Source organism: Pangasianodon hypophthalmus, chromosome 2 (assembly GCF_027358585.1).
Source record: "Pangasianodon hypophthalmus isolate fPanHyp1 chromosome 2, fPanHyp1.pri, whole genome shotgun sequence".
NCBI lineage: Eukaryota > Metazoa > Chordata > Actinopteri > Siluriformes > Pangasiidae > Pangasianodon > Pangasianodon hypophthalmus.
Window position 1 is genome coordinate 7295660 of NC_069711.1, and position 27256 is coordinate 7322915.

General features: G+C 38.8%; 1 protein-coding gene across 2 annotated transcripts in view; it reads right to left on the reverse strand.

The window, feature by feature from the left end:
- chl1b (cell adhesion molecule L1-like b) overlaps positions 1–24590 on the reverse strand; it is an 88587-nt gene extending 63997 nt beyond the window's left edge. The window contains exon 1 of one of the 2 annotated variants that reach the window (XM_053229327.1): positions 24362–24590. The gene's annotated coding sequence lies outside the window, so the exon portion shown is untranslated. Of the gene's footprint in view, positions 1–15839; positions 16033–24361 lie in introns of those variants that run through there. The other variant, XM_053229329.1, reaches the window with a different exon arrangement.
- Between the last annotated feature and the right edge of the window lie 2666 nt (positions 24591–27256).

Sequence of the window (27256 nt, forward strand, 5' to 3'; positions counted from 1 at the left end):
TGAAAAATAAGGACATCTGCATCATTCACACTTCCCATGAAATTTCTCTCATACAGGATGTGACATTTAACAAATCATTAAATTTGCTGAAGTGTATGCTTTAAACACTTTAGTTTATCTATCAGCTGTGTCTTACTCATGCCATGTTCTTTGTGATTCGGAGTTGCTCATGAAAGATGCATCCCGTACTGTGCCATTCATCTGACGAAGGATTTTATGCTTGCTTTGACTGACAGAAAGATCTCTCATTTCCAGATCACTCCAATTTTTCTTTGACTCCTGTAGTCAATTCATCCTTGAATGTTTTGCCTCTTTGGGATTGGCAAGTGTGGATCAGTCTTTTTTCCAGTTTATAACTTTTTTTATTAACTGATACAAACATTGTCAGAATTCATAGAGTCTTGGCTTTCTACTTTACCCACATGTAAATGATACGAATATTTTTAAAAATGGTTTATTATATAAAATGCAACTTATCATAGTCCTTTCTGCCTTCAGCCACCTAGCATTCACACTTAAGCCCTTCCTGTTTAATTGCCATTATATTTCCTGATTGGGATCTATTTGAACACATCACGTCTAACAGCAGCCACTCTGCTTAATATTCACATTAAACCAGAATTCTGATTACAGAAATCATAGGCTAACATGTTAATTATTACTCTGGGCAGCGACATAATTCGCCACTACCTTTTTGACCTATGATGTCAGCCAAAGTGGTTGTGAATTGATATAACAAAGAGTCTAGCAGGGCTACTGTTAGCGTGCATACTTAACAGGTGTTTGTGACACTCTCAGAAGCCTTGTGGTGACGCAGATTAAAGAGATCAGCGTCCTTTCTCCTTTATTGTACATTTCTATTCATCCGTTGCTCTACGAGCCGAGCTTGGCTGTCGTACACCTTGATGAATTTCACCGATAGAACGTTGTTGCATTTGCTTAAACATGACTTTCAGTGCTAATCATTAACAGTGGGTTCATATTTGAGGAATTGGGATTTCTCTTTCAAAGAATGATGTGCTGAATGGATTTTTGTGCTGTGTCTTTATCTGAAATACATAAAATCATAACATGAATAAAGCTTTTTTGTACAAAAAACTATATGTTTAATTTCGTATTAATGTTTAAATGATATTTTATGATTAAGCTTTACATTATATGATATGTCCTCAATGATTCAATGATTCATTTTTGCAGGCTCTTTTATGGGAATGCCAAAGAAACAGATGAATCTTATTTTGACGATCCTTTTGTTTGACTCCGCTCTCATCTATTGACTGTGTACAGCTGAGCAATCAGGCTAGTTTGAACAGTAAGCATGCATTGTGTACTCCTGACAAAAACTTCAAAGATGAGAAGAAATAGACAAGCTAAAGAGTGCAGCAGACAACCTCTTATAAGTCATGCAGCAATACATGAGTAATATTCCACTCTATAGAAACCCGTTTTCATACAAAGGAAGTAAAGGAAGTGTGTCATCCAATCATGATGAAAAGGCAGTGTGTGTATGTGTGAGAGAAGAGAGACAGACAGAGAGAGAGAGAGGGAGACAGAGGGGGAGAGAGGGAGGGTGGAGAGAGAGAGAGAGAGAGAGATTGATTGCAAGATGCTCAAATAGTTTGCTGAATCACTATCTATCTTAGAGGTCACCGAAATTTGGAGTGAGCGGCTTTTGCCCAGAGTGTTCTGGAAGCCACACCTCACACTCACTGCCTCTAACTTGAGCTTTGTAAATACGACATCAAATGAAAATATGTCAAAATGCTTTCTCTCACAAGTAACGTGGCACTGCTTGGGAACAAGCGAAAGTAGGAAGAGAATTCAAATGAAAATAGGCTATATCCCAAGATAATGCTCATGAAAATTCATATATGTTAAAAGAATGAGCTTTGAGCACTTTTCTTCATAGAACTAAAAACCTTTCTACTTAAATGACTGTTGAGGCACTTATTTTTTCTGATTTTTTTTTTTTTCAGAATATCATACACGATTTTCCCATATTAATATTTAGCAGTTGGGCCTCCTGTAGCTTAGGTGTCACATTTGAATTTTTGCTATTTCAGGAATAAACAATCAATTTAATTTCAGCCAGCTGTATGAGAGTATAGTAGATAGACAAAAAGAATGAACATTATATTGTATAACAAGTTATCTCAACATCTTGGATATCGATTGAATTGCCTTTATGTTTTTTTTAAGAATCATGAAATGACATTCAAACTGTTTTTAGGAAAGATGATGATCATGCACTTACACTCTTCTATAACCAGGACTTGCCATATGAGTGGCCATCACTTACTAATGCAATCACACAGGGACTTTGATCTATCAATAAATGTGCCAAATCCAATTTAAGAAATAGCTCTCTTTGAAGGTAAAGAAAATTTTGTTAAGCTCACTGGTGTGAATAGCTCGAAGGGCAAGACTGAAATTTAGGCCAACAGAAGTTGAAGCAATCAGTGAATGCATTTTCTCCTCAACTTAGAAGAGCAGAGTGGCTTTGCAAAGCCCAGATAAGGACATAATTGCTTTTGCTTTCCACATTGTGACAGCCTAGCTCTCATTAGTGTGCAAGGCAGTGCATCTACTGACTGCAGAGAGCAGGAAAGCAGGAGACTCTTTGACTACCTGTGTTTCAGTTCCGTCTTCACGAATCGCCTTGAGTCAAAACAAAAGGCCCCGTTTAAGGACCTCTGTTTGGACTGTGACGGAAACTTGGTGACCTTAAAAAACTGTTGACATGCCTTACTTCCACTGGTTCAAAGAAAAGGTGTTGAGGGGAGAAGTCCTCTCTTTTTGTGGTATTGCAGTTGCTTCCTGTACTGTTTATAGCTTTTTTTCTCCCCTCAATGTTTCCAAAGACACAGTGCGAAGACAACAAAACAATTATTACTTTCAATGCCTTTTACTGAATAAGTCTTTTATTCCCAAAGACCAGCCCTGCATCTTTATAGTAAGATATCCGCATAAGAAAACAATTAATGCATGAAATACTGAGGATGTTATCATCAATATCACCTAAGATAGGGAAGCAATCATACAATTCTACATAGCATAATTTCAGTAATTAGACTAGAAGGTTTCTGAAAGATCTAAAATGATTGAGGAACAGTACTTCAGGAAAACCCCACTATCTCGTTTTCTGTCTGGAAAACTTTAATGTGTTCCACTGCTCTGATGCAGCACATGAAAAAGCAGTCACTGATGCACTCTATGCCATATTGTGACATGGGAACCTCAATAAAAAAAGTGTTAAGGGCCAGGGGCATTTGCATTTTGGAAGGCACTGAATGAAAGTGCTTGTTTGTCATCCTGTGCCTCTGTGAAAGGCTCTATTAAGAGCGGTTTTCAAATCCCCCCATTTTGCTCATATTAAACTTTGGAACAGAAAATAGGAAGTCTGACAGTTAATGCAAGTTTTCTTTGGTGACTGTTTTACTGGAAGTGAGAAAGCTATGCATTTCAGGAGTTTCGCTTTTGCGCTTTCAGTTCATTGGTCAGCTGCATTGTTTGGCAGCATTCTGGAGGTGTCTTGGAAACAAGGGCTTTATCTTAAAATTATGAGGGAAAAATCACAAGACTCACGCACAAACACACTGCCTGGAAGTTTATCAGATTGCAAATGTCAGGTCTTTTGGCTAATAAAGACTTTCTTATTGGTGGTGGAGCTCTGAGTTTTATTGATTCCCACTAATCTAAAGTTGACTTAGGTTAACGCAGGATTTAAATAATGCAGGGGGTTGGGGTGGAAGAAAAAAAAAAGAAAAAAGAAAAAAGAAAGGGGGGGGGGGGGGGGTTTGGCGGGTTGGAGGGCTGTTGGGAATGATAAGTAACTGACTATTCTCTTATTGATAACAATATGTTTGTACTTTTAAAATGTTTAAGAGAAATACAAGTAAAATAATCTCTGAAAGCTCATTTCACCTGAGCTGAGTGTGAAAATCTTGCAATACTTCAACAAGGAACAGGCATCGCATGTTTTAAACTAAATAAGGATAGATCTGTCAGCGGTTGTTGGATGATATTAAATTTAACATTACTGAAGTTTGGGGTTTAATAACTGTAACTGATGTTGTGGGATTTCTTTAAAAAAAAAAAAAAAAAAGAACCAGAAGCAAGTGCCACAATCCTCTTTGTTAACAAATTTTGGATTTATTAAAAAGGCAAAAGGAACCCAAAGCTAGCCGCATGAGTGCTAGTCTGAGTGCTAGTCTGAGTGCTAGCAACAGCTGCATTAGCAACACATCACTCCAGCGTGCCACTGCTAATAACAGGCCACTGGAGAACACTGAAAAGCAAGCTGAGGATGGCTAGGCCCAGTTGTGGTATATGGCACTGGTCGCATCAGCAAATGATTTCCCGCACAACTGGACCACTACACCATGGAGAGAATGGTAAGAGAAAAACCCTTACCTACGGGTGCATTGTGCAAACATTACTGCTTTACTAAGTACTGCTCCTGTGTTTCAGGTTCTTTCATTACACTCGCAATGGTTGTATTTTACAACCAGTCTGTATCTGCAAGCACCCCTGAAGATGAATGTCAATGATATTTGTCAGATATAGTATATAAGAAAACTTGCAGGATAAGATAACTTATAAGACATATTAAGAATTAGTAAGAATATATTAATAATCCTTGCAAAGCTCCTTCTAGCAAGCTGAAGAAAGGCTTCAAACTGTACACTTCATCATACATGCACAACTACATAGGTAAGAAAATACCCATTTTATATATAACTCATAGTATATAAATATAGGTATAGAAGTTAGAGAAAACTGAAGGACAAACTGCTGTCTCACTGCACTGATGAACGTAAACAACGCTGGCATGCTATTTCGAAATGAAAATGCATCAGAGCACAGAAAGCAAGTAGGACATTTGTTTGGGATGGAAATATTGGATGCCACATCTGCAAAGAAGTAAATACTCTCTTGCTTTCTCTAATGGCTGCTACTGCTGAGTGAATAAATGGATATTTCCTTAGTATCTAGAGATACTCCTTAGTATGTTGCCTGTTCATTGCCATCTTAAATAAACATAAACATAGTCATTTTCTACACTTCTTTGAAACATTTTGAAACCTTATCATAATCATCCCCCAAGCCTCCACCCCATTTCCATTTCCAAAATTTCCAAATTTCCACTAAAATGAAATAGTTGCATCCAACACTTGCTAATAAAGTACAGAGGATAAAATGAGAACAAACTGACTTAAAGAGAGGAAAACAGTTGAGAGATATGGAGAATAGGGATGGTTACAAAAAAAGATTCTCAACAAACGTGTTGTTTTCAGTGAACTTAAAAGAATTTGCTGTGAGACTTTCTAGGACGATCTGTACTGTTAGAGAGTGCAGAAAGGTTTTCAGAGGGCTGTGAGCTGAGCAAACTTCATAACATTGCAGTGTTGCCAGGTATGCCTGTATATTTAATAAAGCCTTGTTAAAGTGTATTGTATGAGATTAGTTTTAAATATAACACAAGGCAACTCTGTCAACCTGAAGAAATGAACGAAAAACAGCCGGGCCTGTGATGAAAAATGCAGAAATGCAGGTGAGAGAGATATTGGTTTTACTTTTTTTAACTGGTAAAAGATGAGGAGGGGCATGGTGGTGGTCCCTGGGTTAATCCTGACCAAAGTGATCATGGCTGAGTCCGAATATCCCTACTACCCTACTATACAGTAGGCGAAAAGCAGTACGCAGAAGGAGTAGTATGTCCGAATCCCCAATATTCATAAAACAGTAGGTAAGAAATACCCGGATGACCTACTGCTTCCACCGAGATTCTCCAGTATGGAACCAGTGGACACTGCACTATCCCATAAGGCAACGGGACTGGCGTGGGAAGAGCTATCACAATCAAAAATGACAGAAGGCAGCGCACTGGCTCATTTTAAGTGTAAGTGCTATAGGTATTAAACGTTGTTCCTTGGTCCTTGTGGTTAAACCGTACTTGTTTAACAACACCTGAGTAAATTGTTAACTTGTTGAAGGTTTAATCAAGAAAAAAAACAGCTGCTCTAATCTAGCTGGCCCTTTCAATTTTTGCGGTTACTATGACATCGTAGGTCACATGACAATGCCAAGATGGCAGATGTAGTAAGTCCGGATTATATTCATAGTACACACATATACTGATCAGTACGTACTGTATCAATGGCCAATCAGTAGGTACTGAATGGAGTGCTGTATGTGTTGTCACGGTATGTGTTTTCGGACGAAATATGTGATATTTCGACCAATCACAGACACAGGGGGATCTCAGAACAAAAGATACGGTGGTTAGGGGTTCTGTTTGGAAGCTTACAAACTGACACCAGTGCTCAAAGGATATCTTTTTGCATCAAAACAGTTGAAATAACATGCAATAGTTAGAAATGTAACCTATAAGTCATTAAAATCCTAGCTATATAACTATATAACAAACAGCCACCTGAGCCAATTTTTTTATTTTTTGTCTTGGGTGCATGCATTGTTAAGTGAGAAAACATATAAGTATATGCCTTAGAGTCACTCTATCAGATATACAACAGTGTGTTGTTCCCTGATAGCAGTCAGTTTGTAGCGATTATTGGATATGAATCAAATTCCTTTTGAGAGCTTTTTTATAAGCAGGGTAGAAATCCCCTTCTGCTAGCCCAGGCTTCATTGATTCACCCAGACATTTGTTCAGTTATGCACTCCCAGAGCCCCACCCCCTACTCTCACACCAAACTAGTGAACACCCCTCTAGAGTGAAATGTTCATGTCAGCAAATCTGCTTTACTCTTTCTACATTAAAAACATACATGTTTCCAGTCATTCTTGAACACCATGCAATTTATTGGGTGCACTGAGTACACATTTAGTGTATATGTATTTCTGTAAAAACTGTCACAACCATTTTCTCTCTACAGAAGTGATAAGGGTTGTTCAGGGATGTTATCCTCTACTGAGAACACAACATTCGAAATAAGGTTGCTGGGGGAGGGGAAATTGATCCGTGTAAGGATGGGCTTGTTATGTGTTCATTTAACAGCATTTATTTTTGAATATGTTCCATGGTGCCCCTTTTTATTGTGAACTAAACAGATTAATGAGTGATCAAGAGATATAGGAACTATACCTTTAAGGAGAACTAAACCATTTATAGTACAGATGAGGTATTTTGGAAAATTACGTAGTTTCGAGTCAATTAATATAGCCGTATACAACATTTTTGTCAAACTGGGTACATTTAAGCAAACTTTGATCATATATTTCTGCATGTTATGCCTATTAAGGCTCTATGGGGTGGAGATCTGCTGAGAACAAATAACGTGCTGATAGAGAATGAAATGGGAAGAGAAAGGAAACACTGAGAAATGACTCAATGCGTCAAATGAGTCATGCCTCTTCTGTTTGTAAAGATCAGAGGTCCTGGAACAGGAACATCAGAAACAGCCAAGCACTAATAAGATTAAATCTAACCACTGGTTTGGAATCAAAGGGCGAGAACTCAGTGTGACAGTGTCATGAATCTTCAATGAAATTGCACTTTTCCTAACGAACTGATGTTCCTCTCTTTACTTTCTTTATGCTCCTTAAAAGGTAATCCCCTGTAGTTCCTTTTAAATTTTTTTTACTAAGTGCTTTCAAAGACAGAGACTGCAAAATCAGAATGAAAGTGGATCCAATTATATAATTACAAAATGAGAAACTGATTGTTCCTTAATTTATAAACCAAGAGGAAATACTACAACAGTGATTTAAAATCTTTATCAGTATCAGTGGTTCTTGTTTAGCATAATTCATATCACTCCCATTTTCTAAAGAAATGCATAATCTTATTGAAACTCTTCAAATCACAACTGTAGGCAACCTGTTCATGTTTGATCCACTTGAAATCCTAGTGACTGTTCTGAGAGAAGAAACTGATCGCAAAACTCAGCTGATCGTGATATTTTCTGCTCTGAGATAGCATTTCAATGAATAAAAACTCCCGTTGGTGTTTTAATATTCCTCCATGCATGGCTAAGGCTGCTCAAAACCATTGTCCCTGCGATCAAGATTGATTACACTTTTAACTAGGAGATACAGCACAGTTGTGACCATATCTGGAACCGAGAGAGTTAAATCAAATAGTTATTGATTGAATTGGGTCCATTTGAAACAGGCAGAGCAAAGCTGGTGAGCATGGGGACTGCTCAGTTTGGTGCGGAAAAATCCATATCCCCAGCAAGACACCAGAGACTGTGCTCGGCAACATGCAATTGTGAACACTGTTGAGGAGAATCACAGAAACATTTTGGTAGACAGTTGATTAATGGCCATTGTTGTCTTATTGTATTGACTCGTGCCATTTTCAGCACCACCAGCGACAGCTTGATGAATGCAGACTGCAACGTGTTGTATCTTCGAGTTAATGCCATTGGTGGCAGTCGCTCCGCAGTGTTCGTCTTTAATTCTGGACTGTCTTCAGAGGCAGACTGAAAGAGACTGCTTTGTGCGAATGCTTTGGTGTAAATAAAGGTCTGAGACAAAACTGCGCCAGTACCTTGAGAAATGTCCTATCCCCCATCCACAAACACAACCTTTAGTAATTATCGTTTTTCTGTATTTTATACCTAATGTGGCGATTGTTAACTAAAACCTATGTTCGATTCCTTAAATGAGGTTTTGTTATCAAGATAGCTTGCTGCCTTAGATGCAAAAGGAAAAAGCACAAAGATTCCTTGCTTCAAGGCGCTACAAGATTCATGCAAATGTCCCACAGCCCATATTTCACTGGTCTCAAATGATCTGGTAGAAAGTGCAGATATAGCAGAAAGAGGCAGCTATTGTGGTCTCTGGGTCTCGGGTACATAATGGTGGTGTAATGCTGGTCGGGGTGGTGTTGCTACTCTCTGCAGTTAATGAAGTAACATCCCCCCACTCATGGGTTTACAATGTTGCTGATTGTGCTGTCTGTCTTCAGTCATCCCCCAAGGGTGCAGGAAAAGGCAAAAATCAAGAAATATCCCAGCAGCACATGCGTAACATAGCCCATATGTATAACATAGCTTCCCTCTTTCTGTCTCTGAGGAGATCTCAGATTGGTTTTGTGTTTAGTCCGTGTTGATGCTGACCTTGTTTGTGCCACATGAATTGGCACTAAGGTGCTCCCTCTAGTGATTGGTGTACTTTAAACAATAAATTGTCTTCATACCTATTATACATTTACTTAGCTTGTCAGTTAGAGAGATTCTACATTACCCACTTGGCCGATGTACCATGTTTCCTAAATGTAATGAATTTTGGAATAACTCACTAAAGGCAGACATTTGGGACAGCACATCGCAAATTTGGCTCAGTGTGAATGATGATGCTATATCTGTGATTTTGTTAAATGCAAAATTTGTTCTATCTCGCTCTATCACACACACACACACACACACACATACACACAGACACTTTCACCATTCATACCTCCCATAAAGACAGTCTCCCTTACCAGTTGCCAAAAACCACCCTTAACTTCCATTTCCAGCTCAAGCTTGTCATTTAATGCTTGCCAATATGAGGGAGGAACAGATGTATTGTTCATTACTGACAGTGTGAAGTGCAATCATCCATTCCCAGCCACAGTCCTTTATGAATTCCCAGCATATCTCCTCACCCCACCTGTCCGTCATTGAAAGTGGCAGGTAAGGGCTCCTCACCCTTTCCTCTGCACAATGAGAAGTTGAAGGTGCGCTTTGTGTATTCAAGGGGGAGAGACAAAACAGTTTCAAATGTAATCACTTACTGCTTATGGAGAGGTAGGCAAATTCTATTTTTTTGCTACATTTAAGCACTAGTAGTTTTCGCAGTCTTAGCATGAGTGATGGAATGCCTGCATGAGCAATCACTGCTAGCCGTGCTTTGCCATCCGCACTTCAGAGCATGAAAGCAGGCTGACGTGACTCCACTGCTAATGCTAACGTTCCCAGCAGTGTCTGGCGGCAGGGCTGCTACCGATCCATTTTCTATTATTTACACAGCGGTGAGGATGAAAGAAGTTATTATGGCAACAAAAGGCTTCTGTGTGGTAGTAATGAAGCCTTACATCTGCGTTAAGTTTTGGTGATTGGGTTAGTTTGAAGCCCCAGATTATGATGCGCTATTCACTGAGTGTCTTTGTCTGCTGTACATTTGTGTACTTCCGGCATGAGGGTGTAGCAAAAGTAAGGGAATCCTGTGTTGCCTCTTCTGGCTGTAATTTGCTCTATGAACAGCCATGAAGACATATATCATGACTTTACCTTTACCAGCAAGACTACAAGAGTCTAAAGAAGGTTATTTAGGCATGGGAGTGGCTGCTTGGGCATGAATAGAGAAGAGGTTGCGTGAGTACTCGTGGTCCCCTGGCATAAAAACAACCACAGGAATGCGGGGGATAATGGATGAGCTGGCATACTAAAGCTCAAAAGCTTTTTTTTATTAACTAGAGATTCTTTAGGGAGTCTCTGAGCATCTGTAATGATATTAGATGCTTATCAGAAGGAGAGGACCACAAGTGTTTGCCATGACCCCTATTTCTCAGTTCAACACACAAACACAAACTCTGTCTCTCTCTCTCTCTCTCTCTCTCTCTCTCTCTCTCTGTCCTTGTCTCCATTTCTGCATTGTGGGTAACCACAACACAAAGAAAACAAGGACATCTTGACCACAGGAATAGTTATTGTCGGTCAGAGACGTCTGTGTGTGTGTGTGTGTGTGTGTGTGTGTGTGTGTGCGCATGTGTCAGGCGATGTGTACCACAAGTCAGGGCTGAGGTGTCACCAAGGGCCCCATGTGTTACCAGTTACCTATGGTAAGTATGTTAGCTACAGCCAACACTAATACAAAGAACAGCTGCAGCCACCTCAAACACAGCAGATGTGAAAAAAATACACTTACTGTCTGTGATGAATCAAATGTAAGCTGCCTGTCATTCACAGCTGGTGATCTTTGAAATGTGGGCAGACCTTATTTGTCCACTCTGTTAGTATGACTGACAGCCTCGTAGTCCAATTACCAGCATGCGGTGCTCCTCTCTGCGAGGGTCACATTTAACAGACCAGAAACACATGCAATGTGCCATTTAAGTTGACATATTCGAGATCTGTGATATTTTACAGGCCGAAAGAGGATCCAGATATACAATATATACTATCTATGTGTGCAAAGAGCATGTAAAGAAAAGCTGGCTTTAAGCCAGTCATCCACCAGAAAAATAAACAGTGCATTATAGCGAGAGGAAGATGACTAACCCAGTGCACTGCTGCTGTTGTGCAGTCCTGGATGTTTAGTATAAAACAAAGAACATGCTCATATTTGCGCTCACAAATATTTCATGTGCTTCAGATCTGGCACATTTATGCCAAAATGACATTAACAAATAAAAGCTGTGAGAGACTGTTTTGTTTGCATCACTCCTCTGCATGTCAATGTGTACAATAACTGACACCTAACTGAAACCAATTTAACAGCCATGCTCAGCGAGAGTGACGCTCCAGTAAGCTTACAACCTTCACAATGACAGACTTCAATATTCTGAGGTAGACTGGAATAGTAACAACACACCCACAATAAGACACGCAAAAGTCACCAAGCAATGTCCTAGCTGATAAGGAGAAATGCACAACTGACATCAATGCATCCTTAAATAATGCATCTATTGTTGTGAATAAAATATTATTCTTATACATGAGATTTATGCACTTTATTTATCAAAATTTGTCTGAAAACTTAAGGTAACGCAAATTAACTTAAATTTGAGGTGGGGCTAAATGGTCCAGAAGGCAACGTTTTAAAAAATCCATTTACAGATTTGCACAGAACGTAGTATCCTGAGAAACAGCCCTTTTTGAATTTAATCCAAGCCCCTAAGGATGACCAGGCCCCAAGTTTACCCACCTCCTCTGAATCTTGTCCTGAACATCGCTTTCATGTTTCACATGAACCCATGCAAGTAATCATGAGTTACATTTATTTACATAAATTAAGCTAGAACTGATTGGCATATGGCAGCCATATTGTTTACAAATCTCAATGTTTTTGATAATTATAGAGGTTCAGACCTCTAGTATTTTGAAGCCAAGTTTGTGAAAATTAGCCCAGAAGCAGAAGAATAACAAGAAGAAGAAGAAGAAGACTAATTTTGTTCTTGGACCCTTAATAATAATAAGAAAAATCCAAACAAAAATAGGGCTCATAGCACTTTGTACTTGGATCTTGATCATCTGAATATTGAATGTTCAAAAATATGGACTCATCCCTAATCCTGTATGCTTAGATATCACTTACACATCCTTATACACTACAGATTAGGACTCTTAATGGTAATTCGATTGTCACTCTGGGGGAACCCATATAATAGAACAATGTGTTTCTCTATAAGAAAAGGTTCTAAGTAGAGCCCTTTTAGGATCCTGAACTCTTTGAATAACCTTCTTTTCTCAGAATGTAGATTTTATACAGATTGCAGTAATTGGCTGGCCGACTTTGAAGCAAATCTGTTTTCTGTATTTCTGTTGGTTGGTTCCCACTGATGTGTTTTTTTTTCCACTGTAGTAAGTTATTGGTTGGGTAAAGTAGCCTATGTGAGGTTACATACACAGTGTACAAGAAATAGGTTGTAAGAAATGGGACCAGGAAAAGTTGTGCATTCATTTGTGGTAAGCAAGAGTCTAGCCAGGCAGTTTACAGAAGTGGTGATTTATTTATTTATTTATTGACATTTTTTTTGCCAGCCACGAAAATAAGTTATTGAAGTGCACTAGGTATTCGCTAGGCAACCATCCATTGTTAAAGGTTGTTAGTAGTTAAGTACCAGCAATCTTTAACACTGTACTGCAGTCATTATCCAAAGTACCACTCTTTTACACTTTCTGACTGCATTTAATGCGACTAAATCAAATAAGGCAAGATTTATCACACATATATTATTTGGTTTAATCTTGCTGTAATGATCGTACATCTGAGTCTAACTAAAACTACAGAAGGTCCATACATTCACAATTAGGTTGGGAGCAAGAAAAGGAATGCTGTTTACTTGGAAATCTCAGGACCAAACCCGTGTAGCCTTGTGAATTCGGGGAATATATGAAGTGACAGAGAAAATAATGCAGCTGAAAATGCAATCTCCCTTCAAATAAATATATGCCAAACAAATAGCGGTCAACACAAAAAGGCACAGGGAGAAAAATAATAAAGGTTACTGGTTCTCTGCAGGTGCTTCCTGGGTCAAATCTCTAATTATGAACGTAGGGTTTGTGGTCCCCAAGCACAGCACAGATTAATTGTTCGATATCCTGACTAGTTGGCATTGTCTCCTACAACAGTTGCTCTTTCTGCGGGATAAGAACATTAAGATCTGGACTATAACTGTGCTTTTGGCCTCATTGCAGGTTTTTTTCCTCCCCTTTTTTTCCACAGCATGCCAAAGACAGACACAGAGACAGTGTTCTCATTTTCTCATTACACTAACCCTAATAAATATTTTCCAAATGGCCTTCACAGTGAGACATTAAGTCAGAATACTTACAAAATTTATAGGAAAGGTGTATTAGGGTAAGATATTTAATGGTTATTACAATTTTATGTTTTGTAACTCACAAAATGCACTTTGGAACAATGAAGCAAATTACACTTCTGATCTTTTTCTTCGTGCATTCTTATAGCATCGTAAAATGTAATCTCTGAGTGCTGGATATTGCATAAACTGTTTCTGTAGCACAACTACTTAGCATGCTCTCTGCGTTCATTTTGTTGTAGTGAAAGCTCATGATGAGCACACTGATGCTCAATTAGGGGCTAACAGTGTCGGGCTCAAGGCTGTAAACAAGATTTTACAATTCAGAACACATGAGAGCATGTTGCATACATTTTGGTCTCCACCATAAATGTTACTGAAGCATCATGACCTGAAATGTAATGTATTTCCTTATCGTGTCCATTACAGCCCCACTAAATGGAATGAATGCTATTGAGGTAGAGTTTGTGTGGGTCTGCTGCTCTGTGTGACAGATAGGCTTTGTGGTCTGAGCCAAATAGGACTGTTTATTAAGAACATAGCTCATGGTAAACAAAAAGAGAGAAACGCATTAGACAGAGCATGAAACCAAACAGTTTACCCACACAGGCAGTTGCAAGCAAGCATCTGGCATCCATGTTTTTTGTAGGCTCGTTAAACAGAGATATGCACTTTTACACCAAGTCATTTGGTGTCTGCTGACAATATGCAGTGGAAAATAGGACACGTGTAGCATTCAAAGCAGGCAACTGGTAACTGTGCATGATTAAAATAGATGTGTTGCTGATAATAAGGTTTAAAACATCATGTAGAGCAATTGCTAAATGCTGGTGAAGGAGGATATGTTGATTAAAGTTACAGTGAAGCTCAATCACTTCTATAAACATTTCCATGTTTATAGAAGTTTCTAAATGGTGTCTTCCTGTTTCAGAGAGAGACTGAAGGCTGAAAGGAATGGGAAACCTCTCCATGTTTCATATCACGTCCCATAAACACAATAAGCCTTTTCACTGCTATGGTCCCCATGGCTGTCACATCTATCCTGCTTCATCCTTTCTCCCCCCATCCATTCGTCCTTTCCTCGATCGTGGAGTCCCACAACTTTGCGCATACCCCCTAACTGTCTTCTGTGGGGAGTACAGGGGACAAAGGTTGCTATTCCATTGCTAGTCTAGAACATTCATCATTTTAATGGTTCTTGCCTTTACGCATATATTCAGCTTCTTACAGGCTAAGCTCCTTTTTTTGTGGTATGTCCTCCACACGTATTAGGTTTAAGGTACACACCAAGAGAGATTTCTAAAAGTGATCATTTCCAGAAACTCAGATAACGTAATGTGACTCTGGTGACATAGCCAAGGTCATAGATGGTTCACAACAATTTTGGATATAATGGCTGTGATACATTAGACCAATTAAAAAAAAACAATTCTATTACATTTTTATTACAAACAGAATTGTTAAGGCAATTATTAATAATAAACTTTTGCTGTTTAGAATACAACGTATTGCAAGACAATATTATATCTAGATTTTTATGGCTTCTGCAACTGAATATACCACAGTTAATATATGTGTGTGTTCCTTTGCTTGCTTTCTTCAGTACTGAGGAAGTTTTTGCATTCTTTCTACTGACACCAAGGAAAACAGCCAAATAAGAGGAAAGCTAGTTCAACACCATATAAGGGCTTCAGTAATGATGTGCTTAGCTGCAACAGAACAGCAATGGTCATGTCTCCTGTTTCTCTGAAATCACCAACAGGCAGAGGATGTTTTTTCATACCAGGATTTTTATAAACTCAAGTGTCCACCACTCTAAACCACTCATACAGTATAATCTTACAGGAGTGTGAAGTAATATTGCATGATAAGGAAAAATACCTACATTGTGAACATTAGAGTATACTGGTATAGATGTCACACAAAAAAAAAAAAAAAAAAAAAAAAAAAAAGATTTAGTGTATTGATTAAAATTTGATTAAAACCGGGTGTAGTGTATTGATTAAAATTTGCTGCAGGATGTTATCTTAAACCTATAACCTCATTACAAACTGTTATCACCATGTATTCAATTATATGTGATGTCCTGAAAACCAGGACATTGGATTATATGGTTATCATACCATTATTTTTTAATGCTGTTACAGCCCTACTGCTAAAAACAGCCAAATATGCCAAAGGGTTCCGCAACACCTCATTGTTAATAATCTGCTAAGATGTAAAAGAAGACCAATAGCTCTATCTCATGTCTTTCTCAAAAACACCAGCAAACATTTTTCTCACACATCCAACACTCCAGACCACTCTCTGATATAACATTATTTTAAATTGACAGAAATACCTGGAAATTGCCATTGCATTTTTTTGTCATGGGGCAGAAATCATCTTGCAGCCAGACCATACAGCTTTCCTTTCTTCCATTTATCCTTCCAAAGTCTACTGAGCAAAGCAGCCCTGAGCATGTGTGATAACATTGACCTCACACTCAGGTTTGTCCTTCAATGGCCCAAGCAGATTAATTGGCTGTGGCCAGCCACTGGCTCAAGGGTCCTGTTTAATAAGATATGTTCTGTGCTGTACTTGCCCCCACCACTTCTGCCCTCCCCCAGTGCTCAACGCATAGCAAAGGGTGTCATTCACATGCGCTCATGCATGTAAGGCAACCTCTCCCCAAAGTCAGCTTTTTTTGGATGACAAAGAAATTCATGAGTGACGGCAAAGAGTTCAAATTAAGGCTGTACAGTTAATTATGATCATGATTTTTGGCTTTATGCATAAATTGAACCTGATCTATTTGTAACTGGTGATCTTAGCTAAAATTAGCTACTTGGCTAATATTAGAAAGCAGTTTTGATGTATAAAATTACAAACAACACATTTACATCTTTGAATAATCTATTTGATTACATATCTTGGTATTTACTAATTTCATTATCCTAGTCAGGGCACAGTGGGTCCAGTCCAAAGCCTATCCAGGGTACTCTGGGCATGAGGAAGGAATACACCCTTGCCAGTCCAATGTGAAAAACTTGCAGTCTTGTTCTGTTGATACAATTGGGGCCATAAGTATTTGGACAGTGACACAATTTTTGAATTTTTGCCTTTGTACACCACCACAATGGATTTGAAATGAAGCAATCAAGATGGGATTGAAGTGTAGACTTTCAGCTTTAATTCAAGGGGTTTAACAAAAATATTGCATTAACTGTTTAGGAATTACAGCCATTTCTTACAGAGTCCCTAGATTTTCACAGGCACAAATGTAATTAGACAATCTAACATAATTATAAGGAATGTTTTTAGTACTTGGATGCAAATCCTTTGCAGTCAATAACTGCCTGAAGTTTGGAACCCATGGACATTTCCAAATTCTGAGTTTCCTCCCTTGAGATGCTTTGCCAGGCCTTTACTGCAGCTGCCTTCAGTTGTTGCTTGTCTGTGGGTCTTTCTGCCTTCGGGTTTTATCTTTAGTAAGTGAAAAGCATGCTTAATTGGATTGAGGTCAAGTGACTGACTCGGCCATTTAAGAACATTCCATGTCTTTGCCTTAAGAAGCTCTCGCATTGCTTTTGCGGTATGTTTTGGGTCATTATCCATCTGTACTGTGAAGTGCTCTCCTATCAGTTTTGCAGGATTTGACTGAATCAGTTGACAGAAAGTATAGCTCTATGTGCTTCAGAATTCATCCTGCTACTTCTATTAGCTGTCACATCATCAATAAACACCAGTGACCCAGTTCCATTGGCAGCCATACATGCCCATGCCATAACACTTCCTCCACCATGTTTGACAGTTGATGTGGTATGCTTTGGATCATGAGCCATTCCTTTCCTTCTCCATACTCTTCTCTAACCACAAGTTAAACTTGGTTTCATCTGTCCAAAGAATCTTGTTCCAGAACTTGGCAGGCTTTTTTTAGATGCTTTCTAGCAAAGTCTAATCTGGCCTTTCTTTGCATCTTGCATCTTTGCAACCATCTGCATTTACATTTCTGAAGGTATCTCTTGATTGTAGACTGTGACAATGATATGTTCCAGAGTGTTCTTGACTTGGCTAGATGTTGTGAAGGGGGTTTTCTTCACCAAGGAAAGAATTCTGCAATCATCCACTTTAGTTTTCTATGGTCTTCCAGGCCTTTTGGTGTTGCTGAGCTTACCAGTGCATTCCTTCTTTTTAAGAATGTACCAAATTGTTGATTTGGCCACTCATAAAAGATCTCGATACCTCTTTGGACCGCATATTGAGAGTTCCCATGAACAGCTACCAAATGCAAATTCAACAATTGAAATTAACTCCAGAACTTTTATCTCCTTAATTTGTTATGAAATAATGAGGAAACAGGCCACGCCTGGCCATGAATCAGTCAACTGTTCAATTACTTTTGAGCCTGTGAAAAGACTCACCCAAATTGGACAGTTGAAGACCGGAAAAAGATCAGGTGATTTAGGTGAGCCTGTGCTATGAGCTATGATAGACCTCAGTTTCCTGTTCTTGGTTGACAGGAACCCAATGTGATCTTCTGCTGTTCTAGCTCATTCACCTCAAGGTTCTATGTCTTGTGCATGCTGTGATGATTTTCTGCTCACCATGTTTGTAAAGAGTGATTATATGAGTTACTGTATCCTTTCTGGCAGCCCATACCAATCTTTCCTTTTTTCTCTGACCAGTCTTATCAACAAGGTGTTTCCACCAACAGAACTGTCACTCACTCAAGGTTTTTGTTTTTCACACCATTCTGTGTAAACTGTAGAGACTGTTGTGGGTGAAAATCCCAGGAGATCAGCAGCACCAACAACCATGCCACGGTTAAACACTTTTTCCCCATTCTGATGTTTACTCAAAATAAACATGATTATCATTTTAGCCATCATGGATCAAATCAGCATTATGCTTTCAGTGATCTTGTGATTGAATATCAAATTCAAAGATATCAAAGATATTAATTATATCAGCAATCCTGCATTCTCCTAAAGCTGTTATGGTTCAAGTTGGCCATTAAAGTCTTTTTTTGTTTGTTTTTTATAAACTATTCTTCCAATGTAAATCATTTAACATTTAACAGAACCATGTGTGTGTGGCGTTGACTTTTGGCTACTTATTTTACGTTCAAGTTAAGCTGAAATATTAAAATAAATTTTCAAGTTATTAAAGTATCATTGTACTCTAGATTAACAGTAGCGATTTTCAAGAGTTAAACTCAAAAACTGAGAATGGAAAATGGAAAGCAATTTTTTTAGAGAGCCCATTTGACATTACACGACAAGATTTCACCATTATATCTTAAATGTTTTGGTTTCACTCTTACTTTTATATTTACCTTCGACCTAAAACAAGGGATTTCTACCACTGGCCGGAAGTTATCTACCTGGACGTACTGCCAACATATATGTTTACAACCATTCTGACATGGTCTATAGTGCAGAATCAGTGTATATAGTATAGAGTTGTATTATTGTACATACATAAAGACATGCAATATTGTAGCCACACACTTTTCCTATTAGTTTCACTATAGTTACTGAATATTTTAAAGTAGATATGAATAATATGTATTACAGTTCATATATATATATATATATATATATATATATATATATATATATATATATACATATAAAAACAAAACAAAACAAAAGTCACACACATTAATATATCACTGAACCACCTTCAGCTTTGATTATGGTGCACATTCGCTATGCCACTCTTTCAAAAACTTCATACAACGTCACAACATTTATTTCCATTCAGAGTTGAATATTTTTGCCAAGATCTTGTACTGACGATGGGAGAGTCGAACCACTCCATAAAGTCTTTTCCAGCACATCCCAAAGACAGCACATCCCAAATGGGGTTAAGGTCAGGACTCTGTGGTGGCCAATTCATGTGTGAAAATGATTCCTCATGCTTCCTGAACCATTCTTTCACAATCTGAGCCCTGATTTTATGCCCATGCCATCAGGGAAGAAAAAATCCAGTGATGTGATAACCTGGTCATTCAGTACATTTAGGTAGTCAGCTGACTTCATTTTATTCCCCCATAACGTTGCTGAGCCTAGACCTGTCCAACTAAAGCAACCCCAGATCATAACACTGCCTCCAGAGGCTTGTACAGTGGCCACTATGCATGACAGATGCATCACTTCATGTGCTTCCCTTCTTACCCTGACACACCCATCACTAAGGAATAGGGTAAATCTGGACCTATCAAACCACATGACCTTTTTCCATTGCTCCAGAGTCCAATCTTTATGCTCCCTAGCAAATTGAAGCCTTTTCTCCTGATTAGTCTCACTAACAAGTGGGTTTTTTATGGCCACCCACTGTTTAGTACCAATCCTGTGAGTTCTCATCACATTGTGAGTGTGGAAATGCTCTTAATTTCACTATTAAACTCAGCCGTGAGTTCTACTGTCTATTTTTTACGGTTTGACTTCACCAAGCATTTAAGTGATCTCTGATCATGGTCAGTCAGGATCTTTTTCCAACCTAATTTTTTCCATGAAGTTGGTGGTTCACTGCTATCCTTCCAGGTGTTAATAATGCATCGGACACTTCTTAACCCAATTCCAGTTATTTCAGCAATCTCCTTAGTTGTTTTCTTTGCTTGATGCAGGCCACTAATTTGATGCTACTGAAACACAGTAACATCTTTTCCATGAGCATGGGATACGTCTTCCAACGTATGAGAAATGAGAAGCTACTAACTGCATCAGTTAGGGTTACAAGAATTGTTATCAGCTGAAACACATTAATCACTATAGTAATTATCCAATCAACAGCTCTTAAGTATTTGCTGATTTAAATCCAAATGGTGACTTTTTTTGGCCGGGCAGTGTATATATATATATATATATATATATATATATATATATATATATATATATATATATATATATATATATATATAAATGTTATATTATTTAGTATATGCATTATTAACTAATAAGCTAGCAGTTTCATAAACTGGTAAGCTGCTTGGTAGTGAGTTCCTGCTCACTAGTCCCATATTTATATGCTTTACACTCTCAGAAAAAAGTTAGCAAACCCTACCTTTCCTTGTCACTAAGGTGTTACCCTTATTTAATATTTTATTTACCCTTATTTAGTATTAAATATGCATTTGACCCATATTTAACATTTAATGTGCATCTTTCACCTGGAAATATGAATGTATCCATGCACTTTTCTAGGTAAAAGATACATACTGTAGGTATAACAGGTGTACATGTGAGGGTACCACCCAGTCACAAGGAATGGTACAGATTAGTACCCTTCGTACGCGTGCAGCATGCCCCAATTTGTCCTCATACATTACGTTTAATTTACATGAACTGTATGCAGGTGTTGAGATAGCGAGCGAACATAAGCAAAGCGTGCGGACATTTATTCTCAGCCCAGCTGGTGCTCCACGGTGCCTCTTGTACACAAATTCCCTTTTGTCGAAATGCCCTCAATTGAAAGACTTATGAGCTAATAAAGAGTTGTGTGTTCTGATTCACATATACAAATTAAACTAATTTACATTACATACACTTTATTGCCAATTTAATACACAGGAGTTGTTATTTTCTATGTTTATTGTTATCACTTGTAGTACTCTTTAGTACTCTAAGTAAAGTATAGTGTCACTTTACTTGCTATAATTATTCATGATATTGCTTTTGATTATTTAACTACAAATCAAGCATTTTTAGGACTGTTATAATATTGTGCTCAAATTTCCAAGCACTCTCATCTGACATGAGATATGTCAAAGATGACACTGATAAAGAAACTGATAGTGGAAAACACCCTATCTACATCGTTATTTATTACAAAAATCTGTTTTCATCACCCTTTATCACACCCCTTTATCCCTTTATCTGCTCTATATAGATACTATACCAAATTCAGGTCAACCAAACATAAAACCTATTGTGCGGTAGTTAAGTTTTGCTTTGAATTTCTGCCATTTCTATTTAGGTCTTAGTGCAAATTTAGAATTCATACAAACAGGCTGGATGGAAACACCATTTATTGTCCAGTAGGTCTTTAGTGAACTACATGATAAACACTGTAATGATATTTTGCTGATATTTCTTCCCTCGTTCTTTCAAATATTCCCCCACCCTATCTTGGTTGTTCTCCCTGATCCCAACCCTCCTTCTTCTCATCGTAAAATGTCATACTGCCTCAGAAGACTGCCACTTGGCATGAAAAAGAGGACAAAAAGGCATACAGCATATTTTGGCAAGGGCGCAGGTGTTTTTGTAGTGAGTTCATATGACTAACTGAATCGGGAGTCGCATATGGAAATGGAAGCATCGCTGTGGATTTGATCTCTGGCTGTGATAGTTGGATAAAAATAGTGAGCGGCTCAATGAATATCATCAGGGACCACGTGGATTCTCACTCTCAAATCAAAAAATATATAATTGTTTTCCACCATAGAGGTGCACACAAACTGTGTGCTCTTAAACACAGGTAACAGGAGGATGGTTAGGTAGGAATAGCTTATGAACCAGTAGTGTAGCAGCAATGTCTGAAATGAGGATATACAATAATCATATAATAATGAATGTTATGTTATGTTATGTTATACTGGTACAGATGCCATTACAATATACATTAAACATTTTGGTAAACTACTTAAGAAAAGCTTACGAGTGACTCCTCTAACATGTCAGGTTTTTTTGTCCCTAATCAAATCATTAGAAAGGTACGAGAAAGGTTCTCATACCAATATAGCCATATTATGATGTGGAATTAGGGTTATAATTATCAAAATGAATGCAGGATTTCCTACTGTGTTATGTGCTGAATCCACTGCCTGGCATTTGCCATGTGTTTGCAGAGTTGTAGCTCATCCAATCAGTTAATTCCTTTCATTAGTTTGGAGAGGCAGAGAAGAATTTGCCCTAATTTTCTTGGTGGGGAGCTAGTGGCCTCAACAGGCAAGGCTTGGCACGCAAATGTTCATTAGGATGATGAGAGCGTCCTATTACGCTCGTCTAAAGAAAACAACTTTGAGGAATTTTTCCAATGTATATTTTATGGTCGTAGGGTTAGTAATTGAGCATTTGAGAAATCATTATATTAAACACTATAATATACTGTCAATATATTACCAATATCCCTAAAAATCTGCATGTGAAATAAGTCTTCACAGTCCTGTAATCATTGCATATTGAATTGAGATTCAAAGGCACACATCTGACCTGTAGAATATATGCAAAAGTGATCTTTAGCCCTTTTTGCACCCTACAGTGTACTGTGTCAGTGCAGCCTGTTTCATAACTCTCTACTTCCTGAACCAGTAACCCATCATCCACTACCCAATTCAATTACAAAGTCTCAGCCCACTGGAGTCTTCTGACAGCAGCCCGCTGTCTGTCTCTAATGCGAATTTAATTGTTGTCATTAAATCGGTGTAGCTCATCTCACTGTAATGGTGCTTTCTCTCTGAGATATAATTTAATTTGGTATCATTACAACAAAGCCACAGTGATCAGGTTTCTCTACAAATCGGAAATGAGAACACTCATGAAGTGTTGGTGAAAATGGAGTGCAAAGGGTTGCTGTTTTCGTACGTTGATAGGATTTCAATGCTTTACAAATATCCTGTAATAAATAATGCACTCAGGATTCAGATGCTTGTAAATGGGCGAGAATAATGAAATAGCAACCGGAGTGTCAGAGAGAAGCAATCACCTCCTTTACTCCCTAGGTCAGCTCCCTACAATTCTTCGTTTTTTTTTTTTTTTTCTTATCAACATATCTTATCAACATTCACATCGAACAAATAGTACCAAAATAAAGCTCACATTTCACACAATCCAACAAAATAAAAATGCTACAAATACAAAAACAGATAAAAAGATGGTTTTTTTTTGCAATCTTTCTTTTTACTGAAAGTAGTATTATCATATAGACAGCTATAAAAGGCTGATTTTTTTAAATAAAGCTGTTTTAAGGTGTAATTAGATCCCTACTCTTGATTTACCAGGTGTATAGGAGAGAAGCCATCCCCTTATTCAGTCCCTTCTTCAGCTTCATACTCTTATATACAATACAACAACAAAATGAAAATACCACAAACATTAAAAGTATACAGTTGACTAACAGATACAAAAGTAGATGCCATATTATGCAGTTCAATTTCTGAGATTCAGCAAGTGTGCTTTTCAAGATGACTACAGTATTGTGATGGTGTGCTTTTTTTTTTTTGGAGATGCCTATGGTCGCCTGTTTACTGCACCATAGCGAATAATAATAATAATAATAATAATAATAATAAAATCTTAACACAATAAGTTTGATGGATGGATCTTTCTGTTGGATTCATCACATCTGACCATACTGACTGAATGAGGGAAATGGCTGGATGAGAAATCTGGATCATTCAGAAGCTCTTATTTATAGTGTAGTCATATTTTGACTTGTTTTAAGAGAATGTATGTGTGGAAAAATAGCATGAAATAACATATGCAACATCATAAGGTTGAAAACTCTGTCCAGACTTCATAGTGTACAGTACTGAAGCTGCAATGAAAGTGGGTTTTCAGCCTATTTCTGTGCAGGATGCAGTGAAATTACACAAAAATGATGTGGTATTTAGAAATGTAGCCTATTATGGGAACTTTTTACATTTATTTTTTTAAGTAAATCATCACCAGGCATATGGTCATATGGTGCTCTCTGACTTTTCCATCATCACATCACACTGCCAGCATACAGCAAAACAACGTGGATGGATCGCATGTGATGGTTTCAAGTGCTTTAAGCCAGAAAGCTGCGATATCAGAACTCAAAAACGGGCTGGGACAAAAATAATATGTGGAAGATAAATATATATATATATATATATATATATACTCAGCTTACCTTTCGGAGAACTGTGAGTGCGCGTGCGATAGGAAAGCTGGAAAGCTGGAAGAAATCTGGCGTGAAAACGTCTCGCGCGAGATTCTATCTCTCTCTCTCTCTCTCTCTCTCTCTCTCCCTCTCTTTTTTCTTCTCCCCGAAAGGAAATAAAGTAACGCAACAGCTTTGCTCTGCTCTTTGCTCTGCACTGAAACAGATCAGTTGCGGTCAATAGCTTTTTTTTTTTTTTTTTTTTTTTTTTTTTTTTTAGGAATCCATGGCAACCGTGAAAAAACCCTCCGCAACTTCAGCACGCTGTGACCGGGTTAACGCACACGCACGCACGCGCGCACACGCACACACACGCACACCACAGTGACAGCGACATTATTCCAGCGAGCAGAATAACCAGGCGGTCGGTATTGGCGCGTGAGCTGGGGGGGGGGGAAGGAGTCTTCATATTTTTACTATCCAGGGCAATCCATGGACAGCATGGTCGATACTTATGGAAAAAAAAGGAGTTATGGAGTGATGTTTTGAAATGAATTGTTGAATAAGCTTGTCACAGCAGGTCAGTCTGGACATCAGGAACATAGTGTCTGTTATTGTTCAAAGCTTACTAGCTACTTTACAGTAAACAGTGCCAGCTTGGTGTTTCAGCACCTTAGACAGCAGCTTCGTTCAGTCTGTCTGCTTTCACGGCTGGTCCAGATGGTCAAGGAATCAAGCTGAGGATGTGGACAGTTGCAATGGGTTTATTTATTTATTTATTTATTTTTTTCAGGGTCAGAGTGGACGCTCAGCCTATCACGGGAACACTGAGCGCTGGGTGGGAGAAGTCACCCCCAGATGCACACACACACACACACACACACACACACACACACACACTAGTCACTGAACAAAATCATGCTCGAAGGTGGATTGGCTAGTGTGTGTGTGTGTGTGTGTGTGTGTCTGTGCATCTGGATGTGAGTTCTCCCAGATACATACACACACACACAGACACACACACACTATCCACTGACCAAAATTGTGCTCGAAGGTGGACTGGCTAGTGTGTATGTGTGTGTGTGTGTGTGTGTGTATGTATCTGGGAGAACTCACCCCCAGATGCACAGACATACACACACACACGCGCACGCACACTATCCACTGACCAAAATCATGCTCGAAGGTGGATTGGCTAGTGTGTGTGTGTGTGCGTGTGTGTGTATGCATCTGGGAGAACTCACCCCCAGATGCACAGACATACACACACACACACACTATCCACTGACCAAAATCATGCTCGAAGGTGGACTGGCTAGTGTGTGTGTGTGTGTGTGTGCGTGTGTGTGTGTATGCATCTGGAAGAAGCCACCCCCAGATGCACACACACATTAGCCAATCCACCTTCGAGCATGATTTTGGTAAGTGGCTAGTGTGTGTGAGTGTGTATGTGTGTGCGCATCTGGGTGTGACTTCTCTGAGATGCATGCACACACACACACACACACTAGCCAATCCACCTTCGAGCATGATTTTGGTAGGTGGGAGGAAAGTAGAGAACCTGAAAGAAACCCATGTGAACACAGTGAGAACATGTGAAACTCCAAACAGACAGTATCCCAAGCTCAGGATCTGACCAGGCACTGTGTAGCGTTGAGGCAGCAAAGCTTCTCACTGCACCACCGTTTGTCCTGGTCAGGGTTGCAGTGGATCCAGAGCCTATCCTGAAAAAAACTCTGAGACGTGAAGCAGTAGTATACACCAAAGATGGGAGAGCAGCCTATCCCATGAACCATGCATAACTACTCGTGTATTAATATCCATAGCACCAGTCCATCAGAGGGCACTATGCACATGTTTGCAGTGGATCCAGAGCCTATCCTGGAACCACTGAGATGTGAGGCAGGGTTATACACCCTAGATGGGACACCAGTCTCTCTCTCTCTCATACACACACACACACACACACACCACATTCACATACTCATTCACACCTAGGCGCAATTTAGCATAGCCAGTCAACCTACCAGTATGTTTTTGGACAGTGGTAGGAAACCCACACTAACACAGTGTGAACATGTGAAATACTTGATTTGCAAGCAGGGTCCGTCAACTCCATTCCATAAGCACAGTCCGCTGTCCTGTACAGTTTAAGCCTCCCCTACTTCCTTGATCATTAGCAAATGGCAGATCAGAACCATGTTGGGAAGAGGTCCTCAGGACTGAACCTCACTCCACATGTTCTTGCGTTCACTATGAAGTGTCATGGCATGAGCCGTGCAATGTAAGTGAAACCTGCAGAGTGGACTTGACATGGTGGGGTTGTTCCAAGCGAAAGTGTTAAACAACAACTTCTTCAGAGAGTCCCCGAACATTCCTTACTGTTAAGGACCAAATGATTTTCTGCTATCCGGATATTCTTGGTAGTGTTATTGTAGCGGAAAATGGTGCTTACAGATTTGAGTGTTGAATGTATCTCTTATGCCTTCTGACTGAAAAAGGAATATATATCTCCATTTTACAATTTATCTACAAAAACAGAATAACAGGATTTAAAGAAGGCATTGTCTGAAAGTGTACATTCTGAAAATAATGCACGCCAAAGTGGATTATTTTCGTATAACCAGTCTGTTGTGTGTTATTATTATTTTACTGTATTAATGAATGACACATTGTGCTTTTTAACTGTTTATAGTTAACTTTTTCCCTTTGAGAAAAGTTGTTCCTGTTATCACTTATGTCGCGGCAGTTATAAACATTTACTGGGCTCTCTTTTTTTCTCTCTCTTGAGGTTAATAAAGTAATGAGGTTCTCTCTCCGTCTCTCTCCCTCTCTCTCTGTCGAGCTACACATGCTACTCGTGAGATACCGGTGATCCTGAACCCTTCTGTTCTGCCTGATCCATCCTGATGCCCTACTTCTGGT